The 13,894-nt window shown below is 44.9% G+C and overlaps 1 protein-coding gene across 1 annotated transcript in view; it reads right to left on the reverse strand.

The window, feature by feature from the left end:
- LOC142584182 (uncharacterized) overlaps positions 1–10,813 on the reverse strand; it is a 174,080-nt gene extending 163,267 nt beyond the window's left edge. Inside the window, exon 1 of the mRNA XM_075694349.1 lies at positions 10,747–10,813. The gene's annotated coding sequence lies outside the window, so the exon portion shown is untranslated. The remainder of the gene's footprint in view (positions 1–10,746) is intronic.
- Between the last annotated feature and the right edge of the window lie 3,081 nt (positions 10,814–13,894).

The raw sequence follows: 13,894 nt of genomic DNA on the forward strand, positions 1-13,894 counted from the left end.
CAGGCAAGGTTGTATTAACATACAGATCCAGAGTTCAAGTCCACACTCCAGCGGACCAATCTTATAGGATTATATTGTCATTGAAGAGCGCCACAGGCCCAAATGCATAAAGTCAGCCACCCAAGTTGGTATGAAAGGGGCACAATAAAGAATGGTACACACCTAGTAGCACATGACCAATGACTAAAGTAAGTGTCAGATGTTCGTTAAAAAGCGGCAAATACTCATCGACAGAAAGATTGAGTCAAAGGTGTTCATTGAGGAGTGACGCGTACCCTGGGGCACGTAACCTCAAACCCAGGCAGCGAAGTTGGCGTCAAATACATTCAGTAAAGAGCAGCACATACCTAGTAAGACATACCCGGAGACCCAAGTTGGTCCGACGGTAGGTTCCTAACCATGTTCTCTCGTTGCCGCAGCCTGATGCTGTGAGCACTCTACCTTGGACTGTATACATACGCAGCGACCGAAGCTGGGGAGAAATCGATTACATAGATAGATAGATAGATAGATAGATAGATAGATAGATAGATAGATAGATAGATAGATAGATAGATAGATAGATAGATAGATAGATAGATAGATAGATAGATAGATAGATAGATAGATAGATAGATGGATAGATAGATGGATAGATAGATAGATAGATAGATAGATAGATAGATAGATAGATAGATAGATAGATAGATAGATAGATAGATAGATAGAGAGATAGATAGATAGATAGATAGATAGATAGATAGATAGATAGATAGATAGATAGATAGATAGATAGATAGATAGATAGATAGATAGATAGATAGATAGATAGAAGTCGGAGAAGGTGGACGCATTCACTTCGGCTCTTGTTTCTACAAGTGTTTTCGTGGCGATATTTCATGATGTCACGGGAACTTTTATGCGCAACGGCTTCGTGACGTTGCATGCTCCCGATCACCATGCCGACGCTTCGACTCCTCGAGCTCGGGGTGCACAATACCCTCGAAGACAGCGCTGAGGCTAAGGAGAGAGCGCGATGATACGACTTAAGATCACCAAGACGGGCCGCCACATCTTGCGCGAGCTCGGCTACTTCCGACCGAACCAACAGGATCCACCGGTGTTTACGTCGGTTCCCCGCGAGCTCCGCAACCTGATCATGATCGCACCCATTCCGCGAAACGTACATCCGGAACACAATCGAGATCGGGACCTAGCCCGGGCGACTGCATTCCTCAAACGCATAGATAAGAAAGCGGACGACGTATCGCTCGTGGACGCCGCCGCCTAGCGATGCAACTCAGCTTTCGTCGCAATAGTGGTCTCGTCCTCGCAGCTAACCGTAAACGCCACCACGGTAATCACAGGCGGCCCCGAGGTGGCGCAGCAAGTGGCCATACCCTGGCAATGCTCGACGACAAGCGAGAGGTAATTTTGAGCTACTCGAGACCGTCCACCAAAGCTTTTGAGAAAGGAGTCGTCTCCGATCAGGAGTTACGCGTCCTCCGCGGCGCTGATCCGAGCAGCCTCAAGCACCACACCGTCATCTTGTTTTGCGCCTCATCGCGCCCCCGCACCTCAAAAGAAACAGGCCACAGGCGCTAACGCTATGTTTGCTACAGACAGATACCTATCCCAACCCCGCCACGTCACAAATAATTTACCCGGATATCTACCCCGACGATGCGTACTTCTCGTGCGGCGACGCGGCGACACTCGCATACGTGCTCGGGGAGTGCAGAAACGCTCCGCCCAACTCTACCTCGGAAAAGTCGCAGAAGACCTTACGAATCCCTCTACTCCAAGACCAGCAATGGGCCGTACAGCAGGCTCGCGCAGCGGCCGCCAGGTACTCCCTGTCGGTCCCTGTGTAGGAGATGCCCACTGCCCGCTAACGTGCCTCTTGCAGGATCTTTAATAAAGTTTGTCCAATCCGATAGATAGATAGATAGATAGATAGATAGATAGATAGATAGATAGATAGATAGATAGATAGATAGATAGATAGATAGATAGATAGATAGATAGATAGATAGATAGATAGATAGATAGATAGATAGATAGATAGATAGATAGATAGATAGATAGATAGATAGATAGATAGATAGATAGATGGATAGATAGATAGATAGATAGATAGATAGATAGATAGATAGATAGATAGATAGATAGATAGATAGATAGATAGATAGATAGATAGATAGATAGATAGATAGATAGATAGATAGATAGATAGATAGATAGATAGATAGATAGATAGATAGATTTTCCCCTAAAAGGGCGTGATCTTTCCGAAGCATGGTAATTGGGTTCAAATTTGTCGAAACAAAAATCAATTAAGCGAAAGCCTCGAAGGTGCGTGCGAGCCGGCTGCAAGTTTTAGTTTTCACGTCAGGCAGCGCAGGAAATCAATTCAGACAAATATGGCCAAACAAACACCCCCGGCTTTTCATTTTTCTTTTTTCCCTCATTGAGCACTTTTTTATGAATCACCTGCCTTTGTAGTCCGATATGTAACTCTCATTTTATTTTTATCCATAATGAAATTAAAAATTAAATTATGGGGTGTTACGTGCCAAAACCACTTTCTGATTATGAGGCACGCCGGAGTGGACTCCGGAAATTTCGACCACTTGGGGTTCCTTAACGTGCACCTAAATCTAAGTAAACGGGTGTTTTCTATCCATAATGAAAGGTTTCCCGTAGTATTTATGAATTCCTTGAACAGCATTGTTTTATGTTAGGCGTGTTTCTTTTGCGTCATGTTGTTGTTCTTGAGCACTACTCAGCCCAACGGTGAAGAGGGATCGTAAAACACAAAACCTTCCTCGGCGTTCGAGAAACCTATCGCGAAGGCGCAGTTACATTACGCAATGTAAACTTTGCTCGCACATTACCCATCACATGCCTCTCGCTTTCTGCATAGTTACTCATAGTATGGAATTTAGTTCTCTCGCGACACTGAGGTAACAATCGGCGTGGTTTATAAGAAGCTCGAAAATGTGCGAAATTATTGCTAATAAATATTTCCTAATTCCGCACTGTAAATGCGAACTACAACCTTTGACGGCACTTCACCCTTCCATGACCTCCATTCGCAACAATTCGATCGCGTTGCCATGGTAACGAATCTCAGAACCGTAATAACGGTCCCCGCATTAAATATCTTTTGGGGGTCGAGGTTAATCTAGAGTCCCCCACTACGGCGTGCCTCATAATCAAACCGTGGTTCTGGCACGCAAACCCCCAGAATTCATTCAATATTGTAGTACACTCTAAAAACAATGAGAGTTCCGAGCACTCACTTTGAGGGACTATCTGCTGGTCCCATATTTCACTCTTTTCGAGAAGAACGACCCTGTTTGAGAGAGAGTAGGTCAACTGCTCCTGGCAGAGCTTTGTTACTCACCCACAGGAGAGGGCTAGTACTCTTCCGCTAAGTGCTAATACTCTACCCAAAAGGAGTGCTAGTACTCTTCCGCAGAGTGCTAATAATCTGCCCTCAGGCGTAATAGTACTTCCCCAGACCAAGTGCTTCTACTCCTCCAAACCGAGTACTTCTACTCCTACAAGCCGAGTGTTTCTAGTCCCCCAAACAGAGTGCTTGTACTCCTTCAGAACAGAGTGCTAGTACTCTTCCCAATAGTGTGAAAGCACGATATAGATCCATGGTCACGTTTGAAGGAATGCGCAATACTTACATGAGGGGAATATTTGATTCCTTCTTAAGCAGCTCCTATACTTATGCTTCGTGAAAGCGTTGTAATCTGTAGTCGCCGAGTTACTCAGATGAAACATTTTCTTTTAAAAGCTCAACATCTTTATTGATAAGTCACAAGACAAACTGAGTAATAACTTGAGAAACATACTGACAAACACATAAAATCAGATTACAATGATGCTCATGAACTTCAGAACATACCTTGTAATAAAACGTAAGTGTATTCTCTGATGTTTCATCAGTGTTAAAGTGTATAAATATTATTTATTTCAATTGGCTCCTTCTTTGCAAAAATGGAGTATACAATGTAAATTACACATAGAACAAACGTGTGCAAACTCACTAAGTATTGACACTATGATTGAAGAGAAATATGTTCCACATTACTGGCCAGCAAACGTATTTCTCGCACAAAACGCATGCACTTATATGGCAGAGGTCACCACATGAGCTGTTAAGTATGGGGCTGGTAATGTGGATAAATTGTGCAAGAAATGTTTTGTGAGCCATATTCTAAGACAGCAGCTCATTTTATAACGTCCTGTACAGCGTATGGATGCTTTGACTGAGAGTACAGTGCATTTAGAAATGTGTGGTATATTCTCATGTGAGGCCGCAGGTCTAGCTAGCTTTGCTTATATTTCATATAAAGTTATTCATGCGTGGGCTGCACCCCATTCTTTCCTAGTGTGTCTTGTCAGGGTTCTGCAGCAATATCCTGCCCGGTCTCAAACCAGTACTGAGGCTTATTATATTCCCTATTCAGTTGACCTTATCACGAAAATAGTTTGCTGGTGCTGTTGGGATTCATCCGTTACTCTCTTACAAATAAATAATATAAAATTTACAATATTATCTAGTATGTAGCAAATCAGTATAAAACTGCAAGGACCATTGGCATTAAAATCTTGCACATCGTATTTCTTGACATATATGGTAGATTTTCATTACAATTACCGTAAGAATGCTATACTTCTGAGGAGCAGCTTGCATAATTGCATGATCAAGACTTGTGACTCGTTGAATATGCAATCTAAGTATAGCATGCCTTCAGATGTGAACGAACAATTAGATGTGATGAATATGATGCATCAAAGATGACGTAAACATATGTACAGGCAAAGAATTGCACGAAAAAGACAAACAAGCAAAACAAACTGAAGATGGCGCCATCCTGTTTCACATATCCCTTCCATGCATGTGGATTCTGCATGCAAGTATGCGCATACTTCCACAATGAACCAACTACATGAAACCAGCTTTTTTTCCTATTAAAGTGGTTAACATGCGCTAAAGAAAACTTATCGCACTTCACAGAATCGTCGTGTCAAAGCAAGTACATATGTGTCTAGGAAGATTAATACATCACCTCACAGTGCGCTCTATCTTAAGTTCAGAAGAATTATGTCTACTGGCGCCATGAAACTAAGAGGCTTTTGCTTAACGCTGTATGTTCACATCCGCAAATTGCATTGAACGCATCTCTACGTCCACTAGCATACTTGGTTGGCAAGTAAACTGGAAAAACCACAAGTTTACAGTTTTAAAATAATTTTCAATTCCAATTTACTCTCTGGCTTCTAAGACGGTCTGCACCATGGTGTACGCAGTGAAAGGCCTTAATTGCTCCTTGCTTTCGCTTTCGGTGGCACGAGCGGTTCTAATGAACTGGTTTCGTGTGCATGCACGTAAACGATGAATACTGAAACAGGGGATTCTCTTCCCCCAATGCTTCCCCTAAAATGAAGCCATAATTCTAAAATTAGGTGTAAAAAATAGATAAAGAGTAAGACATGAAAATCTGCCTGCTTCATGTCAGCATTTAAAATACCGAATAACAGTACTTTGCACTTGCACCCTTGCCTTCACATGCTGTTAAAGATAAGCTGCTACAGCTGTTAAATGATGCTGTTACAGCTGTTAAATGACGCAAGCATGATGCTCAGTAGGGATGAAAATATGGTACTTCAGTTCAATGGATATGACTGGATGTGCCTATAAGAGAAGGCAACAAGGCTTGTTATGGTAATCTTACCAACATTTCAATAACAAAGTTCACTGCGGCCTGCATCTAAGCTTAGTGAAAGGCATGAACTTGTTTTCATTTATGAGGTGCGCAATGGAGTTCATTTTTGACAAACTCGAGTACTGCTGCAGTTTGGAATCCAGCGCTTTTCTTTGTGGAAGTCATGTAAAAGTAGCAGTTAGACGGTAGTTATTAGTTTATTAGACAAACTCTTTGTTTTGTGTACGACAGACGACGGGTAACACTGAATAAAAGCAACGTTTTATTTTTCTACTTTATTAATCTACTAAAAATATTAAAGCGATAAACACCTTTTCATCTACCATAAAGTATCAAGATGCACACGTTAGGCTTGTAACCCCCAGAGGAATGGCGATTTAGCTGTTCATATGACATAACTGTGAAACGCTAACTCATATTAGCAAATGCACAGGCATGTCCAAAACAATAAGCGTATGCAAAGCGTCCGTGCAACTGTAATTCCACACAGCAGCCGTAATATTCGATGCCGATGCATAACTCGCTGCTTCACAGTTCACCTAGTTCGTAGACATAAGGAGGACCCTTTCAGATTCGCACCGTGCTCGAAAACCGCAAAAGGAGACATAAAATCAAACGTACAATCACACCATTTCAATACATGAGCAACAACAGTTCAGTCTTAAGGCTAAACACTATGAGAGTGATTTAGTGCGCGACAGCGATGAGCGACGGCTTCGAGCGAAAAAACGGGTCGTCGCTTGAACACATCGCTCGGTTCTGGAAATGTAGAAATCGTTACTCGTCTCCCGGAAGTGCTATGAGCGACTAGACAATAGGGCGTAGCCGGAACTGGATATACATCGCTCAAATACTACCGACTGTCACGCGGAACAAGCAAACGATTGAATTTTTATACGTGCGAAGATAAGAACCTACTGCAAGACCATCGGAAATATTTTATACCACTTTTTACAGTAAAATACATCAACTTAATTTACTATAGCACGCGTCACGCTAGTTTCGACGCGTGTTTGCAACCCTCATACCGGCAGCTTCGGCGAGGCGTCGCAGAAATTCGTCGCTCCCACGGAGTACAACATTGTAGGCGACGAGCGAACGCGACAGCCATCTACATCGCGTCGCTTGTAGCTGTCGCGCGCGAGATGTCTTATATGGGGTTTATACTTTATTCAGCATAAAACGTGGGTTCCTCATTCGTTTTCAGTAAGTTCAAAATCGAACAGCAGTTGGATTCGCATTAAACCAATTTCAAGCGCGCACTTCACTGAAGGGCCCGCTCTCGTTGCTTTCCGCCGTTCGCGGCTTTCCTCTCCCGCTCCACCTTCGTTTTTCATCTTTCCCTGTGCTCGTTCGCTCGGTTACGCCGCCGACGCCTACTCTCGCCCCAGGAACGGGCACCTAAGAGTTCCACTATAAAAAAGAGTTATACTTGAGACAGTTCAATGGTCCGCTGACCTCTGTAGACAATTGTACGAAACGAGCCGCCCGGCTGAGACCAGATACGAGCACGCATCGAGCGGTTGGTTAGGTCCGCATTACAGCAGTTTTCCGCGCGTACTTCACTGACGGGGCCGCTCTCGCTGCTCTCCGCCGTTCGAGGATTTCATCTGCGGCTCCGACTTCGTTTTTCATTTCTCGCTGTGCTCGTTCGCTCGGTTACGCCGCCGACGCCTACTCTCACCGCGGGAACGGGCACCTAAGAGTTCCACTATAAAAAGAGTTATACTTGCGACAGAGCAATGGTCCGCTGACCAAACCAAGCAAACCAAACAAGCGAGAGCGAGAGCTGACGCCAGCAGACAACAGTACGCAATTAGCTGTCCGGCTGAGCCCAGATACAAGCTCGCATTGAACAGTCGGTTGCGTTCGCATTACGCGCGCACGTAACTTAAGGGGCCGCACTAGTTGCTCTCCGCCGTTCACGGCTTTCATGTCCCGCTCCACCTTCGCTCTTTCCTGTTTCGCTGTGCTAGTCGCTGTGCTGCTGATTTGGCTTGTCTCGTTGTACGGCCTGCCGCAGGACTTTAGAAAAGTCAATGCACCTTTGACGTCAACTTTTTATAAGAACAAGATCACCCATAAAGTTCCAGAATTGAAAATCTAAAGCCCGACCTTAGAAACGTCAATGTGCATTTCGCATGAATGGTTTATGACAAATTTATACCCAAAAAGTTTCAGCATAGAAATCATGCGCTCCGTAGATTCCGAAGATACGCAATATACAAATGGTAAGGTACTGCTTGATAAAGGGCAAAAAAGTGTTACCAGGGACACGTTACCGTGTTAAGGGCATATTACCAGGAACAGATAGTGTAAAAAAGATCCCACAGTTTCGCGATTAGGGTGAAGCAATGAATGCGATAGCAGCATATTAGCATATAACACGAAGTATAAAAGTGGTAGCTGCAGTGGCAGTTTGAAATGAACTAAACGTAATCCAAGTAAGGAAGAGCTCTTGCGCTAGGGCTCCTGCGCTTCTATCCGGCCGTCGGACGATTTCATTTCGGTTTAATAATTAAACTCAATGTGTTTATTAGCAGCTTTACCACAACTTTTCTGTGTCGGGGACGTCCCGAACATCTTGCCTCGGCCGATCGTGGAGGTAGATCACAACAGTGCTACTAAAATAACATCATTATCAGGTTTGAACTCTATTATTGTTACGCAGTTTTCGTATTTAAGCCTTAGAATATTTAAGATAAAAGGCATGAGCCATCGCTGTTTTCTTGCATGGCGTTTGTTTTCGGGCTGCCAATCTCCAAATTAAGAACTAATTTTGTGAAGATTGTCAGATATGGTAGGAGTAACTACATTTATAGAATGACGTAGCAATATAACCCGTACATGCCACATGTCATACAGCATGGCGTGGCATATACCGTACATACACCTAAATATATACGGAACCTCATGGCGATGCCGACGGCGGCGACGACGGTAGCTCAGACGGGAAAAAAAATCGCGCGAAGCGTCCATATTATTATCGCAATAAAAAATTTGACGACACATAAGCACCTACGAGTTGCGAAGACGAAAGCTGTAATGTCCAATTGAACGCCACTGAGCAATACTTCGAGTTGAGAACTCCTCGCCGGTACGCGAGTGCGTTAGAACATTTGGACAAACTTTCCCCCTGTAGGTAATACACTCGGCTTCTGAAGGGGGCGGGGGGGGGGGGGGGGGGGGGGGGCGGGGTTAGGCTCGGAACTCACTACCACCAAAATGTATCCTTTCGCATTTATTCTATTTTTATAGAATAATTTCTTTATAGTGGATACCTTGACGAAGTTAAACGCAGGCGAGAGCTTGTGCAGACAAGCGCGGATAACACGGGCTTCCGAGAGCGAGAGCGACAATGCCCTTTCCCTTCCCGAGACACCTGGCGCGCCACTTCGCCAGCAGGTGTCCCCTTTTGCCCACGCTGGTTCGGCGCTGCGCCCACGTGGCGTCACAGCCAACGGGAATTTATGGGCCGTTTCTCTGCAGCCTACACCGGCTATTTGGCTCAATGGGCCAGTTGATGCTCTCGCATGAATATGACTGAAACCGGTTCCCCTCACGACAAGACCTAGTAGGGAGGTGCAGCCGAAAAAACAACATCGGCCGCATTGTTCCTGCTCCGAAAGGGAGCCCTCGTTGGAGCCGCATTTGTGATCAATGTCCAGATCGCGAGCAACGTCAAGAGAGAGGACTCCGTCCACAACCCGACAAACCAAATGGCAGAAGCAGGGTTCTGAAAAGACGCCGTCTAGCTGGTAAGCTGGTCAGACGCAGATCACCTGGATTGGTGTTGCTGCATCCCGTCTCCCATAACTGCTAACGCAGATTACCAATGAATTGGTAATGAACGCAGGCATTTTGCTAAACAACAAACTTAGAGCAACGTTAAGCTAGCCTCAAAACGACATCGCGACCCTGAAAGCTAGACTTAACGCACTAGAGAGGTGGTGCCCAAAAGTGGTGTCAGCCCTAACTCTACGCCAGCGGCAACTCCCTCCACAACAGAGGCGGATGAACTAAGTGGAATGACGCAGGGCGTTATGCACCAACTTCAACCAGAACTGCAGCTCCAGAGGCAAACGCGATAGATTGTCTCCGAGTTTCAGCAACAGAGAGAGTGTGGGCACGAGGCGCTCGCGAATATGAGTAGCGCGATTCATAACCTGGGAGCCTACGTGCAAGCTCTGTTGCAGGGCTTGCATGTAGCCTCACCTATTCATAAGCGTACTCACAACGCTGCTGCGGGTGGTTAGCGACCAAGTGCCTGCCGCCGCCTCGAGGACGAATGCGATACAATCGACGAGAGCGACTGAAACGGCGCAGGCTAAGTTAACACCAACCTCAGGACAACTAGAAATGTGGCAGCGGAGCTTTCGCAAGTTTCACTCGCGAGCAGCAGCACTCCAGAATTATATTTCTTCGGCACTGATACATATGATGTAATATGCTTACAGGAAGTCGGGGAAGTTACCTCTTAAACTGATAGGATATTACAGCCTCTACAATTTAAACTATCTTCGCGTTACAACGTTAATAGCCACGTCTATCACTGCGACTGAGAGATACTACAACTAATTAAAGATCCATCCTTCCTCAAAAGAGGGGGAAGGGACGTGCTCACATTCTAAACGTATATAGCCTGCCGAACAAGCAAACGAGGAAATTTCACCAAGCTTTTCTCCGAACCAAAATTTTCACCTCGCGCCAAAGATCAACTTGTGGTAGTGGTTGATTTCAAGGCTCCCAACAACTCTTGGGGATATGTCACAGAATCCCTCAGGGGAACTTTGCTGAACACATCACAGGGAAGCTGGGCTTTCGACTGGCGGATGTGACAGTGGTATCCACCATGTTACGAAGCAGCTTCAGCAAAGGTACATTCATAGATATAACTTTAACTTATTACGAATGTAACGTGGATGAACCTAGACGAAACCTCAATCATCAACCACTTCATTATAAGCAGGTCAATCGCTTCACCGAAGTTGCTAGGGATCGCGGGTGACGTCGTACTTACGCACTGGGCAACCTTTCGGAAGCGCTCCTTGTCGGAGCAGACGTCTAGGTCGGAGACGTCGGAGCAGACGTCTAGCGACGTCTACGGCAGAATGACGTTCATCCAAGACACGCGTGAGGAAAATTCAAAGGTCGCTCGCAACGGGTAAACCACGGAGATCGATCGACACATGTTTCACTTGTGGGAGAATAGACGAAGCCTGTTGAAAAGACGGAATAGGCGGCGCCTCAACAGAAACCTTTACAAGGGCCCCGGACGACGCAAACGGTCACGCACCGCAGCTGGCCACCGAATGTTGAATTCAGTTCTGTATCTCTGTTTAATACACCCTGGGCACCGCTCAGACGTGGGTGGCACTCAGGAGTATGCAGGGACCAGACACGTACAAGTTCACGGTAAACCGTACGTTACAGAAAATAGCCGACTGATTTTCGGACAAATACAAAGAATTAAAGGTCAGCTACAACAAAATTTGCCACCGCGTAAAGAGCCCAGTTTCAGATAACTTAGAAATGCAGAAGCCCCTTTGCAAAATCTTACGCTTGAAATATGCAAGTCAATGCGTCACAAAGAGCACGCAAAAATGGACGTTTTACATACCGAAACTAAAAAAAACGCCGCCATTATCTCTCAGCGGAAGTAACGTACAGTGGAGAATGTGGACAACCAGCGCCCGTCCCGTCTGCTTTCCTTGCTTGTATTCTTTTCCGCCGTATGAGTGAACAAGTCGCGCACGTTTGCTAGCCACAGAGTTAGTATACTTTGTTAGCTGCTTCACGCTCTATGACAACGCCGTTGCGCGCCCGCGATGTTCTTTTAATGCGAATTATTCTCAGAGTCCAGCTGGTTTTCTCTATCTAGTTGTCTACGTTCAACAGCAGGGCCTCGATGCATTGTGCCTAGGCTGGAAGAAGAGCGCATAAGGGTGGCGAAGCTGAAGGTGCGGTATGGCCCGGCTTAAGACGGATACGATTCACGCGTGGCGCAGCTTGGACCTCTCTAGGGCGTTAAGTTTAACATCGGAGAAAATTGGACATTCTACAGTGTGGTCTGGCTGGCGCGGAATTAGAACACGCCCTATCCCACGCCGGAGCAGCTGGAACAGGGTGCATCACGCGCTAGCTTGGCTGACCAGCAGCATGCTGTTCGGGTTGACTGAAGCAAGTTTGTTGAGTTTGCGCCTTCGTCAAACAGATAAGCGCTTGGTCGCCGCGCACTTCTACCAAGTACCTGAAACCAAATTTTTTTTCCTACTGAAGTGCCCTAAAGAAAACTTATCGCACTTCACAGAATCGTCGTGTCAAAACAAGTACATATCTGTCCAGGCAGAATAATACGTCACCTCACAGTGCACTCTATAAGTCCAGAAGAATTATGTCGACAGAATCCATGAAGCTAAGGGGCTTTTGCTTAACACTGTATGTTCACATCCGGAAATTGCATTGAACGCTTCTCTACCTCCACTAGCACACTTGGTTGGCAAGTAGGCTGGAGAAACCACAAGTTTAGTTTTAAAGTATTTTTCAATTCCAAGTTGCTCTCTGGCTTCTAAGACGGTGTGCACCAGGGTGTACGCAGTGAAAGGCCTTAATTGCTCCTTGCTTTCGCTTTGGGAGGCACGAGCGGTTCTAATGAATTGGTTTCGTTAGCATGCACGCAAACGATGACTTCTTAAACAGGGGATTCTCTTCCCCAAATGATTCCCCTTTCTGGAACCTAAAATGAAGCCATAATTCTAAAATTAGGTGTAAAACATAGATGAAGAGGAAGACATGAAAATCCACCTGCTTGATGTCAGCATTTAAAATACCGAATCCCAGTGGTTTGTACTTGGGGCCTTCCATTCACATGCTGTTGAATGCAAGCTGCTAAAGCTTAACTGCGAGTCGGCCTAGTTGGAAAAGATTCATCTTAAAACTTTTTGTGCGCAAACAAACTGGGACGAAAAATAGAAGAAAAACAAGGACGAGCGCTTTCTAACAACTCCTTGTGTCCTTGAGCGCTCGTCCTTGTGTTTCTTCTATTCTTCTTCCCTGTTTGTTTGCGCACAAAAAAGTTTTAAGATGAATCCGCTAAAGCTGTTAAATGTATGTAAGCACCTAACCAAACATGAGCGGTTGTTTTTTATAGTGAACACAGGCACCGTGCGCAGTGCAAGTAGGTATCATGTCACTAATGAAATATGCAATTTCATTGTACCACTATCTTTTTATCACGTGGATATATCTGTTGAGAGGAAAGACAAAAATCAGTTACTTCTCACAACCAATCACCATTTTTAAAGAGATTTCTAACTTTTAAATGACACTTGCTTCTATGTGTTTGTTTCCAAAGAGCATATTTCATTTTGCCTTTCCCATCAGAGACATTACGCAAATAAATGATGTTAAGATCGTGAGAATTTTTATCTTCGTGTGACATACTCTATTTCGATTTTATTGACATTTAGTCGAATGGTACACCCAATATACCCACATTCTAGGTTTTTTGTCCAAATGGCATGACAATGAGTTTTGATTCCTTGGCGTGCGCTGCTCTGCCCTACGTGAAGTCGCGCTACGTGAAGTCGCGATGTCTTTTGACATCCTTGTGTCCTTGCCGCTGCATTCTTGCGTTATATAAAGCGGGTGCCTGAAGAATGTAGTGCGTAAAGGTCAGCACGAGGGCATGGTGTCAAACAACATCAAGACAGTCAAGGGCATGGCACTAAAAGTCTTAGCTCTTAGTCTTCTAACTGAAATGCATGCGAAACATCTTAATGACTTCAACAGTCAGCTGCTAAACTAACTTCAATTTTTAGGATTAAACAAAAAAGAAATAACCGACAGTTCAGTCTCATTCAGCAACCATGTTAAAATACTCCTGCTAATAAATATAATGTACGTCATTGTCAGATGTCACCTGTCTGTCATTAGTCTGGTGTGTCGCAAACATCCCTTGTGACATATCCTAAGCACGTGCCCAGTGTGCCCCCCCCCCGCACCATCTCTGGTTGTGCCACTGCTCAAGCCATAATTTGAGGATCATATCTGCAAACATAAGGATCAGTAGGGATGAAAATATGGGACTTCAGTTCAATGGAGATTACTTGATGTGCCTATAAGAAAGTGCAACAATTGTTATGGTAATCTTACCCACATTTCAATAA

This window comes from Dermacentor variabilis, chromosome 6 (genome assembly GCF_050947875.1).
Source record: "Dermacentor variabilis isolate Ectoservices chromosome 6, ASM5094787v1, whole genome shotgun sequence".
NCBI classification, from domain to species: Eukaryota; Metazoa; Arthropoda; class Arachnida; order Ixodida; family Ixodidae; genus Dermacentor; species Dermacentor variabilis.